The sequence below is a fragment of the Schistocerca serialis genome, chromosome 3, assembly GCF_023864345.2.
Source record: "Schistocerca serialis cubense isolate TAMUIC-IGC-003099 chromosome 3, iqSchSeri2.2, whole genome shotgun sequence".
Taxonomy (NCBI): Eukaryota; Metazoa; Arthropoda; class Insecta; order Orthoptera; family Acrididae; genus Schistocerca; species Schistocerca serialis.
In genome coordinates, this window is record NC_064640.1 from 829,059,453 (window position 1) to 829,075,929 (window position 16,477).

The following is a 16,477-nucleotide window of genomic DNA, read 5'->3' on the forward strand; positions in this document are numbered from 1 at the left end:
ATAGCCACTTATACTTACGGATGTGCGCCAGTGACAGTGCCCAAATTCACAGATAAGAGGCAGTGAGAGAGACAGAGCCTAGCACGTACTCTATCGTGTGGATGCCCTGATGGATGAAGATTTCTCCAAGGTTGTGGTCTTCACTGCTCTGTGGCACGGGAGCCCCATCTGCACTGTCCTTGTGGGCTGTCCCTGACATCGATCCCACCTCCGCATCCATGCCGTTCTCTGCAGGTACGAGATGGCTTGAAAGCTGGGGAAGGTCAGAGGATTGTCTGTTAAATGAAAGAGCAAACTGACTCAACACAGTATCATCTCCTGCGAGATATTTACCCTGAAATGTGTCAAATGCCTCAAAACATTGCAGGGGGTACAGATTATTACTTACCGTTTGGTGGGCTTTGCAGTGCCTCATTATCAAAACAATGGGTTTTGCAAGAAGCATCCAAGCAACACACAGTAGAGCAAGAACAACAAAGAACCTCTGCAAGCCTTTCTGCAATACAGAAGAAAGAAAAAATTGCATATACTAAAAGTAACAGAAAAATGCGAAACTGGTGAAATTAATTTCCAGGGCTTGTTTGAAAACAGATTAATTCTATTTGAGGTAAGACTGAAGATAATGTAGAGTGAAACCAAACAAATTCAATGAAACTTTTTTCCACTCTTGCTCAACTGTCCACTATACATGAACTCATCACAACCTTTGGTAGGAACACTACCTTTGAACAATACCATATTGATGAAAGTGATTAACATTGATGGATCACACGCTGGGCCTGCTGTGAAACCTGAAAAAGGAAAGGTTGTGTTTAGTCATCTATCAAATCACAAGCTATAAATTTATTCTAATGCTCCGACAGTGAAAACCAAGACGACTTTAACAAAACCTCCACTGTAATCACAAATGCTGTCTATTATAGTAGAATTTCAAAATGTCCAAAATTTAATTATCACTTACCAAATGTCAGTCCATAATTCACCCATTTGACAAACATCAAGATACACATGTAGAGGAACAAGAAGATCAAAAAGTTATCCGTGGGACGAACTCACATATGATGTTAATGGAATTTTTGAAATACCTGGAGAACAGAAATGGAGCCACGTAAATAAATTTGCCTTATCGTCACCTGTTTAATAAACATGGAGTCAATACTCTATTGTAAAACAAATATGAGAGTGATATGTGAATTACTCAAATGGACTCTGATGAAAACTAACATCAAAATTAACACATGTACACTATGTACCAAAAGGAAAATTCAATTCAGAAAATCATCACCAAAACATAGCTTCAGCTGGCAAAATACAAAGTACTGCTGATGGATAAACTTAAAAGAATAGAAAACTATTACAAGTGTGGGGAACATATGAATTCCTTCATTAGAGATGGAAGTGGCATTAGTTTGGGAAGGCTGGAATGGAGTGGCAGCTTGCTCAGACCCACCTATTGTAAGCATGATAGGAGGCAGAGATGAAAGATGTTGGAGAAAGTAGGAAGTCAAAGGTAGGCACTACAGCAGCATCATATTTAAGGGAAAGTGTGACAATCCAACACTACTACTAACGCTACTCACTCTTTTACCTGCTTTCTCGCTAACCTTTGTTTCATCTTTTTCTCAACAGCTAGGTCGTTCACAACCTGGCCTCAGACACTGCCCTCACTTCAAATTTGTCTACCCTATCTAACTGCCCTCCTAAAGAAAGAATACAGAAGTTCTGGAAGTGTGTGATTTCCTCTTCTTCTTCTTCTTCTTCTTCTGCTTCTATCAATGATACTCAGAATTTCACCATCAGGAAGTAAGTGCAAGGGTGGATCAAATATATATCAGAATTTTTATTTTGTGTGCCTTTTTGTAAACGGAGAGTGGTGTGATCTCTCCTCGTTGTTGTTTTGGTTTCCAATGGCTGTTCTCCACAGCTAGATTGACTGAAGAAACAGTAACGTCAGAGCGAAAGGTAGTGTCCTCTGTTGCACATCACATTATAATAAAGTTTGTCACAATAAAGGTTGTAAAACTGTTCAACTTTTTGGAAAGACTTGCAGCACATTTCGGAGACAACACCCTGAGAAAGACTCAAGAGTATGCATGGCACAAACATTTGTATCAGGACAAGAAGCAATTGAGAAGGCAGCTCACCAACTTCGCACAAGGACTAGCATGACATAACATCCACACTGTTAGCCAGCTTACTGAAGACAACCAGTGAATAACAGTTGCTCAAATTGCTACTGGACCAAACAAAACATCATGGCAATGCTTGACCGAACACAGCTGCCCAAACTCAACAAAAAAATTCAGAAACTGTTGTGGACCACAGTAGAACATGCTCTCTACAATCTGGACTTAATGCCCCACATGTTTCATTTGTTCGGACCACTAAAAAAAAAAGCAGTCTGAGTGCACACATTTGACAATAATGGTGCTGTCAAAGCTTTCATGGACAACTGGCTGCTGCCACAGCCACATTCATTTTACAGAAACAGATCAAGACACCGTCTAACCACAGGGAAAAATGTGTTTCCAAGTCAGTTGACCTCACAGAAAAGTAATTTTGTGTGTATGAATTTTTCTAAAGCTTAAATAAACTTAAGAAGATTCTGGTTTATATTTAATTAACTCTTACTGACCACCCCATCACATATATATTTTCTATGACATACGGAACAGAAGAAATTAGTGAGAGAGAATTCTAGTGAAACACAAATACATACAAGCTCTAAAATGTGATTGGATAACATGGGATGTATCAATTTTGATGCATCAAGAAAACCTACACATCACAGCTTCATTCGCTTAATCCTGCTCTGAGCAAGTCAATAGTTACTTCCACGATACCAATCGCAACTTGCAAAATGAGAACATCAGTTGTGTCTAGGAACAACTAAGGATGAACAGAGATATGGAAAGGAGAGGCTAGGGTTCAACAACCCATACACAATGAGATCTACAGTTTTGGCAAAATAAATCTGGCACAGAAAATAATTTTAGTAAGACTGATGTGGGATTACAGTTTTTATGCACTACAGTTCCTGTTTGGTACCATTTTGCCACTAAGTTTTGCATTGTACACTTTGCTGGAGATTTTACCAAAATACTTCCAGTCAATCTCTTACACTAACAGTCCTGAGCATGTTTTCCATGAACTTTTTTGTTTGTTTGTGTTGCACTCATGTAGTCAGTAAAGACATGTGCTCGTCTTACTCAAACATAATGACACACGCAAGTACTCAACACAGCATGAGGGAGAGAGACTTGCAGACATGTACTAACAATCGATTGACGCATCAAAATCACGGTTTCCAGCTTTTTTTATGATGAGCAGCCCCCTGTTTATTAACAACAGTCAGTTCCGTGTCAAGTCTTACAAATATTTGCTGATGCCTTGAAGAAATCATCAATGCATACCTACAGCAAGACAGCCAAATGAGATCTGAACCTCCATCCATTTCCTTAAGGGGTACAACACAATTTTTAAAAAAATCTCATTTGAAGCCTAGATGCTTTCCAAGCATTATAAATACGAGACATTCACAAATTTGTTGGCAGCTAAGTGCATAGCGTAAGCAGACTATAATCATGAGGTTTTGAATCTCACTAGAAGCATAACATTCATTCTTACTTTTCTGAATTTCTCATTAATTAACTAACAGAAATGTTAGTTAACAAATACGGACTCAAATTTGTTAATAGAACTTTATTTTTAATTACTATCAGTGTGAAAATCCAAGTACGCACAAATTAAATTTTGTTACATAAATGTGAAACATCAGTTGGAAAAAACAAAACATTATTTGAATCTAGAGGTTTATTTATTTATTTTTAAGCCATACAAAATTCTACCATATTATGTAATACCACTAAAACCACAATTTACATGGTTTACATAATCAACTACATGATCTTGGCTCAGAACTGGGCCACAGCAACTGCACTGCCTTCAGTCTTCAGCTATCCATCACTACATGACTGCACAACTCAGGGCAGCATGGGCAGTGGCACAGGTGATCCATTCTTTGTTGTCCTTCACATTTCACAGTGCCATTCCACTGGAAAATTTCCATTTGACAAGATTGTCCCTGGATTTACAAACACCCGATCTTAGCCTCTTTAGTCATCTTGGCTGATCAAGCTAAAGTACTACCTGTTTTGGTTGGCAGGAGAGCCATCATCGTGTTACTAGAGGAGGCCGAAAGGCACGTGTTTTAGCTCACGCAGGCTGGCGTGAGGTCTGGAACAGGACAAGGAAATTAGAATTTAGGAAAAACGACGTAGCTGGTGGAATACTTAACTTTAATCCATTAATGGTGAACGTCGGTCTGGGCGGTACATGAATCAATATCAATAGTAACTGATAATGGCGCCTTGCTAGGTCGTAGCAAATCACGTAGCTGAAGGCTATGTTAAACTATCGTCTCGGCAAATGAGAGTGTATTTTGTCAGTGAACCATCGCTAGCAAAGTCGGCTGTACAACTGCGGCGAGTGCTAGGAAGTCTCTAGACCTGCAGTGTGGCGGCGCTCGGTCTGCAATCTCTGATAGTGGCGACACGCGGGTCCGACGTATACTAAAGGACCGCGGCCGATTTAAAGACTACCACCTAGCAAGTGTGGTGTCTGGCGGTGACACCACATTCCTCCCCCGCAAATCGGCGTACGGTTGTGACATAAGGCTTCCGCGTGCCGTGGGGAGGACCCAATGTTGACGTATGCGACGAGGTGGGGAGCCTAACAACAGGCGAGGCTGTGTCACCCGCAACCTGCCATTCGGACCGCGGGGAGCTAGGAAACGCCTGAAAACCTGCTCCAGGGTGCACGCCAACATGCGATGTATGCGCCCGCAGAGACAGGCGAGGCCGATGGGTCGACCTCCATCGGGTCGGGGCACCCGACGGGCAAAGACGACATATGGTCCGGAGCGGGGAAGAGTTCCATGTCTGAGGACATCCGATCGGCACCGCGTGACCCAGGGAGGCGCCCGGCGGTTGCAGCGACGCGTCCACTGCGGGCGTCGCCGGCGGGAGAACAGGCGGCGGCGCGTCGCCATGGGGCAAAATGGAAGGCAGCGTCGGTAACACCTGGGGCTGAGGCGAACCAGTAGATGGGTCCCCAGGGCGCTGACCGGACGGCACCGTCGCTGAAAGCAGACGGCGAGCGTCAGATCCCATGAGACGACAGAGGTGCAGCTGGTTGAGATGCCGGCGCACCTCACCAGAGGCCCCCAAAACCAGATACATAGCGCGTCCGAATGGCAGTCGGTTGAAGCGATACAAACCAAGATGGGTGTTAACCACCAAAACTCGCTGGGATTCTTCGTCCACCGGTATTTGCAAGTACGCATCTGCTAGGTTCAACTTCGAAAAATATTTACCCGAGTTCAGTTTGTCAAAAAGATCTTCCGGGCAGGGTAAAGGAAAAGTTGCAATCACTAGTTGTGGATTCACTGTTGCCTTGAAGTCCACACAAAGTCTCAATTTTCCGGAAGGTTTCTGCAAAATTACTAAGGGTGATGCCCAGAGAGAAGCATGCACACGTTCAATTACACCTTGTGATTCCAAATCGTGTAATGTTTTTGCGACCTCATCATGCAATGCGTGGGGAACATTGCGCGCACTGAAAAATTTCGGTTGCGCATTTACTTTCAGTTCCAAATGTGCTTTATAATTCTTAGCGTAACCGAGGACTGGTGCAAAAATGTCTGCAAATTCTTCACATAAACGAGAAACACTGTCTGAAGGCACAGTCTGGTTCACTGATAGGACCTGATTTACTATAGACAAGTTAAACAACTGAAATAAATCCAAACGAAACAAGTTCACTGCAGAAGAAGAACGAAGGACGTAAAATGACAAGTTTTGTTTGACCTTTGTATGGTGCAAGAAGGCTGCACTGTCATAACACAGGGATCTTTTGACCTGCATAGCTAGTTAGCTTAACATTTGCGGCACGCAACGGAGGTGTGCCCAGCAGTTTGTATGTGTCTTGATTGATCAGTGAAACTGTAGCTCCGGTATCGAGCTGGAATGGTATCACAAAAAGTTTATTGTCCTGCTGACGACAAGAGCGACTGTCTCGTGCAACAGGAACTGACACTGGCACATAATCACTTGTGACTTGACGGGATTTCCGGCGATGTAGACGCACACTATTTGTGGGACGAACACAATCACTGTTAGAGAGAGTGGCACTGGGCGGAGTGGAATGAACTACATGAATTTCGATGGGCGAAGGTTCACGAGCCTGAGTATTCTCGGTTCGATTGCGATTCCGGCGCGAAGCAAAGGGCCTGGAATGGTTGTGAGTGTCCGATCTGAGCTTTTTCTGGCAAACACTTTGAACATGTCCTTTTTTATTACAGAAAAAGCAAATAGCTTGGCGTGACGGGCAATTCTCATGCGAATGTCTAGTTGCACACTGCGGGCATGATTTTAGCACTGCATTGGCTTGCTTGCGCGACGAACATAGCGGAGAGCTTGGCGGCAGCTGCGCGGACGAGCGCGAGGGCTGTTTACTGTTCCTTGCAGCTCGCCCGGCGGGCCGGTTAATGTGACACACAGCTGGCGAAGTTTCAAATGATTTCTGAGCAAAGTCAAGTGTGTCCTGCTTATCCAATATGTCCACCACTTGCTGAAGGGAGGGATTGACTAGTTTCAAAATTTGCTCCCTTATACGAACATCAGAAACGTTCTGTGCAATTGCATCACGCACCATAGTAGCTGAATAAGGGAGTCCACATTCACACTCAAAAGCACAATCCCTTGTAAGGCCTTGCAAAGTAGCAACCCACTCCCCATTCGTTTGACCGGTCATACGTTTTGTACGAAAGAAGGTATACCTGTTTGCAACTAGATTGACTGATTCTTTGAAATAGGCATCTAATGCAGACAAAATCTCGTCGTAGGACAGAGTTGCTATGTCGCGTCGGGGAAACAATTTCACTATCACTCAGTAGGTGTGCACCCCGACGGATGCTAACAAAAAAGGCTGCCACTCGTTACCTTGAATTCTGTAGGTGGCGAGATAGAATCCAAATTGGCGTGACCACTCCGTCCAGCTTTCCAGTGCAGCATCAAAAGGACGAAAAGGTGGTGCAACTGCGTTTGGTGGCGGTGGTAGCGGTAAAGCGGCGGCTGCTGCATCGTTTTGCATTGCACGTTGACCCTGGACGAGCTGTCCAAGGGCATCCAATAAGGCCTGCGTCTGCAGATTCTGCAAGCGATAAAATTCGGACAGTACATCTGGAGATTGTAGCGAAGCCATGACACAATGAAATCAATCTATCAATACGAACACAATCCTCGGCGCCATATGAAGTGTTGGCAAAAGTGCCAACACCATGTTGATAGAGGAGGCCGAAATGCACGCTTTTAAGCTCACGCAGATTGGCGTGAGGTCTGGAACATTACAAGGAAATGAGAACTTAGAAAATGGACGCAGTTGCTGTAATACTTAACTTTAATCCACAATTGTAGAACATCGGTCTGTCGGTACAGGCATGTTTTATAATAGCAATATAAACCGTTAATTGCGCCTTGCTTGGTCGTAGCAAATGACGTAGCTGAAGGCTATGCTAACTATCGTCTCGGCAAATGAGAGCGTATTTTGTCAGTGAACCATCGCTAGCAAAGTCGGTTGTACAACTGGGGCGAGTGCTAGGAAGTCTCTCTAGACCTGCCGTGTGGCGGCGCTCGGTCTGCAATCACTGATAGTGGCGACACGCGGGTCCGACGTATACTAACGGACCGCGGTCGATTTAAAGGCTACCACCTAGCAAGTGTGGTGTCTGGCGGTGACACCACACTTACAGACGGTAGAAACGCAGGAAGTTAACCCACCTTTGAAGTGTGTCACATCTATCTGCCCACAGTTGTTCTCTGGCAGTGCATGAAGACATATATATAGCGTGGACGTTCAAGTGAAGAAACTACTACTGGAGTTCACCCTGTATCTTGGTGGTTTATGGCCATAGAGTATATAATTTTTTTATCATTTAACAAAAATGTATTTTGCGTGTGTATCAATTTTTATTCATTTTCACACTAACACTAATTAAATATAAAAAGTTTGCTATTAGGTGGCGACAATGGTAAGTAGCGGACGAAAGAAACAGATTGCAGACGTCAAGCAGTTAGCTTGGACCTCAGTCAACATAACTTCATTCAAACATTAGTCGATTTGTGTCTGCATCGTAAAGTTGTTCTTGATTGAAAATCTCAGTTTATGAGCCTAATTCTCGTCATTTGCAGATGGTGTTACGATTTTGCTTCAATATGAAGGAAACAGAAGCTGAGCCTCATCGAATGCGCTCAAGTACACACTTCAAGAACGGTGATTTTAACGTCGTAGACCGGCATAGGGGTGGGAGAGAGAATGTTTTCGAAGATGCAGGATGCAGAACTGGAGACATTGCCGAGTGAAGACTCGCGTCAAACTCAAGAAGAATTGGCACGATTAGTGGGGAGTGACACAGAAAGCCATTTCAAAACGTCTCAAGGCTATGGGCATGATTCAGAAAGAAAGAACTTGAGTCCTGTGTGAGCTGAAACCAAGAGACGTTGAACGGCATTTGTGTGTTTGTGAGCAGTTGCTTCAGAGACAAAAACGGAGGGTATTTCTGCATCGCATTGTGACCGGGTGCAAAAAATGGGTTCATTACGATAACCCTAAATGCAAAAAATCATGGGAATATCCCGGCAATGCTTCCATGTCGATGGCCAAACCGAATATTCGCAACTTCAAAATCACACTCTGCATTTGTTGGGACCAGCTCGGCGTCGTGTAGTATGAGGTGTTAAAACCAAGTGAAAGAATCACAGGTGCTCGTTATCGAATGCAATTAATGTGTGAGCAGAGCATTAAAAGACAAACCGCCGCAATACATGGAGAGGCACGATAAAGTGATTTTGCAGCACGACAATACTTGACCCCTCGTTTGAAAGGAGGCCAAAAACTTGGAAATGTTAAAATGGGAAGTCCTACCCACCCACCGTATTCTCCAGACATTGCTCCCTTTGACTATCACCTGTTAGGTCGTGTGTAACCAATTTGTTTCATTAAAGCCTCAAATATTTGGGGGGAAAAAGGGCAGAAGCAAAGTTTTACACCTTGTATGATTCAATATTTGTTAATTTCCATTTTCTTTTTTCAATAAATATGATATTTAGAAAACAGGATACCGAGATCTGAATCAATCTTTCGATGATTTTGTTGCTGAATTATACTTGCTTTATACTTGTTAGTGCCCAGAAATCATCTAATTTTAATAGGACATTTAATTTTTTTTATATTTCTTATTGCTTTACGAAACTCCTGTCCTGGCACTGACCTTCAAATCTTACAAGTCTGCCAAAAATTTAAGATTACCAGACCTTAACATCCAATTGTAAAGACATCTTCATATTTGAAGCTTCTATTCTGAAGCTTCTATTTTGAAGAGAATCTCTGCACTCTCTTCGCACTTTTGCAAGCACTGCACGCTGTGTACAGGACCCTCTTCCATAACTATCATTGTCGATCTACAACTAGCAACAATAAAGACTGCAAATGACAAAATAATTGACCTAAGCAATTTTGTGAAAGGGCAGTTTATTACGGTCCAGCGACTATGATTGAGCACCTCTGAAATGGTGGAGCTGGGTAACCATCAGTGTTGTGTGAGCATTTATGGAAAGTGGTTGACGGACAGTGAAACAACAATTAGACAACATGGTGTTGGATGTCCCTGCATCACAGAATGTGTAGGTCAGAGGCCTGCCCACTCTGTAAATCAGGGCAGGTGCAATCTGTGGCAGAACTGATGACAGTAGAAGACTGGTGCAAGCTTAAGTGTTTCGGAGCACACCATTCAGTGGGGACATTCATATGGACTTCCAGGGCAACTATGGTAGTAGAATGAGATTTTCACTCTGCAGTGGAGTGTGTGTTGATATGAAACTTCCTGGCAGATTAAAACTGTGTGCCCGACCGAGACTCGAACTCGGGACCTTTGCCTTTTGCGGGCAAGTGCTCTACCATCTGAGCTACCGAAGCACGACTCACGCCCGGTACTCACAGCTTTACTTCTGCCAGTATCTCGTCTCCTACCTTCCAAACTTTACAGAAGCTCTCCTGCGAACCATGCAGAACTAGCACTCCAGATAGAAAGGATATAGCGGAGACGAGGCTTAGCCACAACCTGGGGGATGTGAAGTGCTAGTTCTGCATGATTCGCAGGAGAGCTTCTGTAATATGGCTATTGGCATCTTAAATAAGAAACTTGCTTCCAGGAAAAATTTTGTTGCATTACTTATTAAATGCCCCTCATATTTCCAGTACAGTAGCACGTTTTGTTAAGTAAATAAAAACTTTTCTTTAACTATTGTACATAGCACAACCATTAAATCTTGACATGTAATACACTGTCTGTGCAAGTAAGTTTTAATTCTGTGCAAAAATCGTACTGCTGTTCTTTAAATGTTCAGTGTATTTTTCTTCTTATTTTCTTGTATGTATGAGTATGTGTTAGCAGTGCGTGAAGGAGGGCAATGGAAAACAACATTGTAAAACTTTATAAATATTTTTGAAGACTTCCACAAGGGCTGGTTTGGGAAGTGGGCAAGTGAAGACTAGGTTAGTCGAACACTTTTCTATTCAGAACACACATTTGAAGAAAAGAAATGCGAGCAGGGATCTTGGCGAGAATCAGACAGCCACTGCTCTGAAATTGCAGTAATATTTGACTAATGGTGTATGGAGCATTTGTTTAAGTGCATCTAAGGAAAAGATTTAGCCAACATAGCCTGTACATTGAAACTTTAGCAGGGTTTTTCCTTTAATATAGTAAAGTTGTGTCACAATCATGGCTGAATAGGAAATACAGATAACTGCTGATCATTAGAATGTAGCATTCGCTCCCTTTAAATGTGTTTCTGTACTGTGTTACAGTCAACATTGTGTTCTGAACTTATTTTGTGTGTAAGTATTGTTAATATGAAACCCGACCCCAATAATTATGATCTGTTAACTGAATGCGTCATGTGCAGATGTACAACATTCAATGCTCATACAACAGTCATGTGCAATTATTAATCTGATGTGGCACTAAAATCATCATTGCACTGCCATGCTATAAAATTAATAATGGCTGCTTGAAACAGGTAAGGTTTTATTGTACATGGGAGTGGCAACTCATTAAATAGTGAAGGTGCAAATGAGCAATGTGGATATGTAGATTGCCTTAAATGAGAGTGTCTAAATTATGCTTTCAGGTTTTCTTTCCAAGCTGCATCAGAAAAACAATCTCTTCAGTGTTGACCAACCCTAGAACCACAGTGCCATTCTATAGCATCACATCTCCAGTTTATTAGTACACAGTGTAACTGCATCTTGTACACATATTTGAACAAACAATAAGCTAACAAGTATTGCCATAAATTCTGCTTCAGTAAGCAGTATGTGCATTATTATTCAAACAGCTGTGAGCCCTAATGCAAATGGTTTGTGCATTATATACTCATAGTTATGGGTACTAATTAACAGTGTTACTAGACACATATCATCCTTGTATTTGACTTCACGACAATGCATTCTGATAGCCAACACATAAATCATGCTTTTTTGATTAATTTTCATGGTACTTAATGTTTTCATCTGTTTTGGGTTTATGTATTTTATGTACATGAAGATGTGTGTGTATTATGGAGCTACTGAGTGCACTTAGGCTCCCATACTGTGCAATACACTATTAACAAGTTCTCAGCTTTTTTTCATGTTCCATGTTACCTCTTTAATTATTTACAGTGCAGGCATATACTAACTGCTCAACAATTATTCAAGATTGTCATGTTTTGTATTCTACATGCCAAATTCTCTCAGAACCAATAAATGTGTGTTCTGTTCGAGATAATGATGGTGGCGGCTGAGTGTGCGTAAAGTGTGCTTGCTTGTGTGAATGTGTGCATTTTCTTTGATGAAAAAGGCTTTCGCCGAGAGCTGCATGTGTAACAGTCTCTTCATTAGTCTTTATGTTGTGCCTGTCTGCAACTCAATGGATCATCTTTATGTTGAGTAGCAATCTATCCTGTCTGTTGTATAGTTCTTATTACAAACTGGAGTTTCTACTGTTTAGCTATCATATATACGATGTCTCAAGAGGAATGGTCAATTGTCAATAATCTATCAGGAATGATCATTTGAAGCACAAGAGTCCGTTAAATAATTCTTTTATGTTTTTTAATAAATGTGCAGAATCTTTTTTGTTGAAGTTTATTCCACAATGCTTAAAACTTGTGGCAAAAATTGAACATGATTATTCAGATTTAAGTTGTGTGTGTGTGTGTGTGTGTGTGTGTGTGTGTGTGTGTGTGTGTGTGTGTGAGAGAGAGAGAGAAAGGCACGAAAATATTACTTTGTAATTCTCACTATTGTGAACTATGTTGGGCACAATGAAGGCGCACAAATCAATGCTTGTAACAATCTATGGGCACAATTATCTCATAACCATTACTATCAATATTTTTCAAATTACACACTAAGAAAAGTTCATGAGGAAAACATTATCTGATATTTAAAGTAAATCACATAATCAGGAACACACAAGTGATTCCAAAGACTCAGAAAAACTCCGAACAGCATGTGCAGCACACCAAGAATGATTGAAATTTTCATCTTTTAAGAGTTCATGAAGATGATTTTATTTCCAGCCAGCTGAAATGGAAGGAATGTATGTATATTTAGATTTATATCATACACAGAACAATGATTTTTCCTCTTACTATTAATAGAAGGTAATCTAGCTATTCTCTCTAAATTGTGTCAATAGTGTTCTCAAGAAACAATGTCACCTTCCCTTCACAAGTAATTTTTACAGGTTCCATGAGTACTTGTTCAGCTACAACAACATATCGCAGGGACTGTTTGCTCTAGATGGCGGGTGATTGATGTTGATCTGCAGTGAATATCCTGCTGCATTGGTTGGCTACATTGGTTGTTATGGTATCACTTCCTGTTTGCCAAATAAAGCATGCTATTCATTCATGCTTCGTAAGGCGTATTACGTGTTTCACTGCATATATTTGGACTGGTTACTCATTATGTTTCTCTCTTTGATAAGACTCAACCAAAGCAAATATTTAAGAAGAGAAACCTGAGGAATCCTCCCGTTTTCGTTGTTTGCTGTCGTAATGACGTAATGCCAGATCGTCATATTGGTCGCTTTTCTCTCGAAAACGTTTACATTTATCGTCTGCAAACTTATGTTGCGTGTTGAAATATGCGGTGACACTGCATGTAACAAAATAGAAGATTCTAAGCTGATGTAATCGGCCAGTAAGCAGCAGTACAATTCAAGTTTTAGTTATCGATTATTGACTTAACAGCAAGTTTTGGTGCAATGGACATGACCGAGGACCTTAAGATTTTGCATGAACCGAGGTCTGGCTGCCACGTTACACGAGAAAATGTGAAAAGTGTTAATATGTAGTAAAAACCTAAGAAATCCTTTCGTTTTGTTCATTCGCCATCGAATCGACGTAATGTCAGATCGTCACATTGGTCGCTTTTCTCTCGGAAACATTTACATTTATCGTCTGCAACCTTATGTCGCGTGCCGAGGTATGCGGTGACACTACATGCAACAAAATATAAGCTTCCAAGTTGAAGCAATCGGCAAGTAAGAAGTAGTACAAGCCAAGTTTCAGCTATCGATATTACAATTATTGGCCGGTTTTGTTGCGTTGCCGTTGACCGAGGACCTTAAGATTTTGCATGAACTGAAGCCTGACAGCCTCTTTACACGAAAAAATGCTAAAAGTTTTAACATGTAGTAAAATCCTAAGAACCTTCCGTTCTCGTCATTTCCTTTCGTAATGATGTAATGACAGATCGTCACATTGGTCGCTTTTCTCTCACAAACGTGTACATTTATCTTGTATATTGTAACAAACAAGCCATCGGTCACAAATATTAAGTCAAAATTGACCTGGTTTCGACGCTACTATGAGCGTCGTCTTCAGAATTGGACTAACTATACTAAAACATTAGGTATATAGTAAATTAATAAAATTAAAGTTTGTACTGACTCGAAAAGTTGCAGTACTTGCAAGTCACATATTAAAAAAGATGTAAGCCGGAAAGGCGACGTCATCAACAGTTGTGAGATGGCGAGCCGCTAAGGGCTGATCGTACTGTGAACAAGGGATGCAACGAGACTGAGGTGCCCACTTTAGAAACTGTGGGCAAGTAAACATGGTGTTTCTACGAGCGCCATCTAGTAGCCGCAGAAACAACTAGGCTACTGTACATTCAAAATTACACACATGAAATTGTAATGAAGCTGATTCAGCCATAACGTAAGCTTTAATAATAACAAGATGTAGATACATATTTACCTGCTTTAAATAGAGATATATTTTGTAACTTAAAAACGTTAGTTATGACATACAAGAAAACAGCAAAGATGTGACAGGAAAACAACATTTCGGTAAACTGCATGAGGAAGTCTGACTCAAAGATAAAGCAATGGCTTTATACGTTCAAAAAAGTTTTCATTTCGCAACTGCAGCTGTTTGTTGAGAATGAGGCCATCATGAGTGAGATGTTTGAAAATCTCCATTTCCTCTAAAACATCTAACCTACGCCCCTTCTTTTCTGTATGCCGAATATTGTTATCGCCTATGGCTTTAGACACGTGTCCAGTAATTAAGAGATAATCGGCAAAGGATGAATTTAGGGGATTGGTGCCATTCTTTCTCAAAAGATGTTCTTTATATCCGATGGTGAAAGCACGGCCAGTTTGCCCTATACAATAGGGGAGCATATATCGCAGATGATCTTATAAAGGCCAGAACTTTCTGTAGGGGAGCGAATGGAATTCAAATTATGAAGTTTCTCTTTAGATTATTATTAGTAGAGAAGGTAACATTGCAGTTTTATATGTAGTGAAGCATGCGTTGAATCTGATAGGAAATGGGTCCTATGAAAGGAATAGAAAAACGTTTCTTTGGGTTAATTTCAGTGCATGAGGTGTTGAGTGTGGTAGTTCTTACAGTTTTCTTTTTTAGGATATCGTCCACTATGTTAGGCATATATTCATTATTGACTGCTATGGTTTTAAGTAAATTAATCTCCGCATTAAACTTTTCTGTTGAAAGTGGTATGGAGGTGGCTCGGTGTACGGCAGAGTGAAAAAAGGCAATTTTTTGAGACTGTGGATGAAAAGAGGAAGCAGGCACGATTTTAAGTTTAAATATGATCAATTCTATCGGCGGGTCCGTTATAGATGACTAGAATATCATCAACGTATCTTGTGTAAGAAATGATACCTAGTGAAGCGGCAGACACACAGTTAAACAGCTTTTTTTCAAGGAATTGATAAAGATGTCTGCGAGGATGCCGGCTAAAGGGTTGTCCATAGCAAGCACATCAGACTGCTGTTACAGTTGTCCGTTGAATTCAATGTAGTTGTACCTGACAACGACATTAATGAGATTCATAAAATCAGTAATCTGTTCAACTGATCGTTTTTAAATTGACGTAAGTTTTCTTCCACAATGATGAGCGTATCATGTACCGGGTCATTGCTATAAAGATTTTTAAAATCTAAGGGAAAAAGCTTGGTGTGTGAACTGCATACTAAGTTTTTAATATTTTGTACCTAAACGTGGCTGTTAGGAACCGAATAATTATTTTCGAAAACGAAGGATTTTTTCAAAGTTTCGTGCAGAAACCGGGCCAAATCGTGATATGCGTTATTCATGCTATTGGAGATTGGACGTATTGGATGATTAGGTTTATGAATTTTGAACTGGGACCGAAGTTTAGGGTGGTGAGAGTTCATATTGATGAGTTTCTTTTGGAAAGGATTTATAAGAAATTTGGCATTGTTAATGGCTGACCATACTTCTTTCTGTAATTTAGGAATCGGATCATCATGCAGCTCCGATATGTTGTTTTCACTGAAGAAATTTTCAGTTTTAGAAATATATTCAGAAATATAAGCAATGACTAGACAACAACCTTTATCGGATTTAGTTATTAAAGCATTTACTGTTTCAAGTTTATTATTAATGGAAGTTACTAAAATTCCGTCGTTATGTGTAGCATAAGACAAAGTAGCTGCATTTCTCTCTAGCATGCGGGTTACATCATACGCAATTCTGGCTTCTACATTTACATGACTACTCCGCAATTCACATTTAAGTGCTTGGCAGAGGGTTCGTCGAACCACAATCATACTATCCCTCTACCACTCCACTCCCGAACAGCGTGCAGGAAAAACGAACACCTAAACCTTTCTGTTCGAGCTCTGATTTCTCTTATGTTATTTTGATGATCATTCTTACCTATGTAGGTTCGGCTCAACAAAATATTTTCGCATTCGGAAGAGAAAGTTGGTGACAAATTTCGTAAATAGATCTCGCCGCGACGAAAAACGTCTTTGCTGTAATGACTTCCATCCCAATTCGCGTATCATATCTGCCACACTCTCTCCCCTACT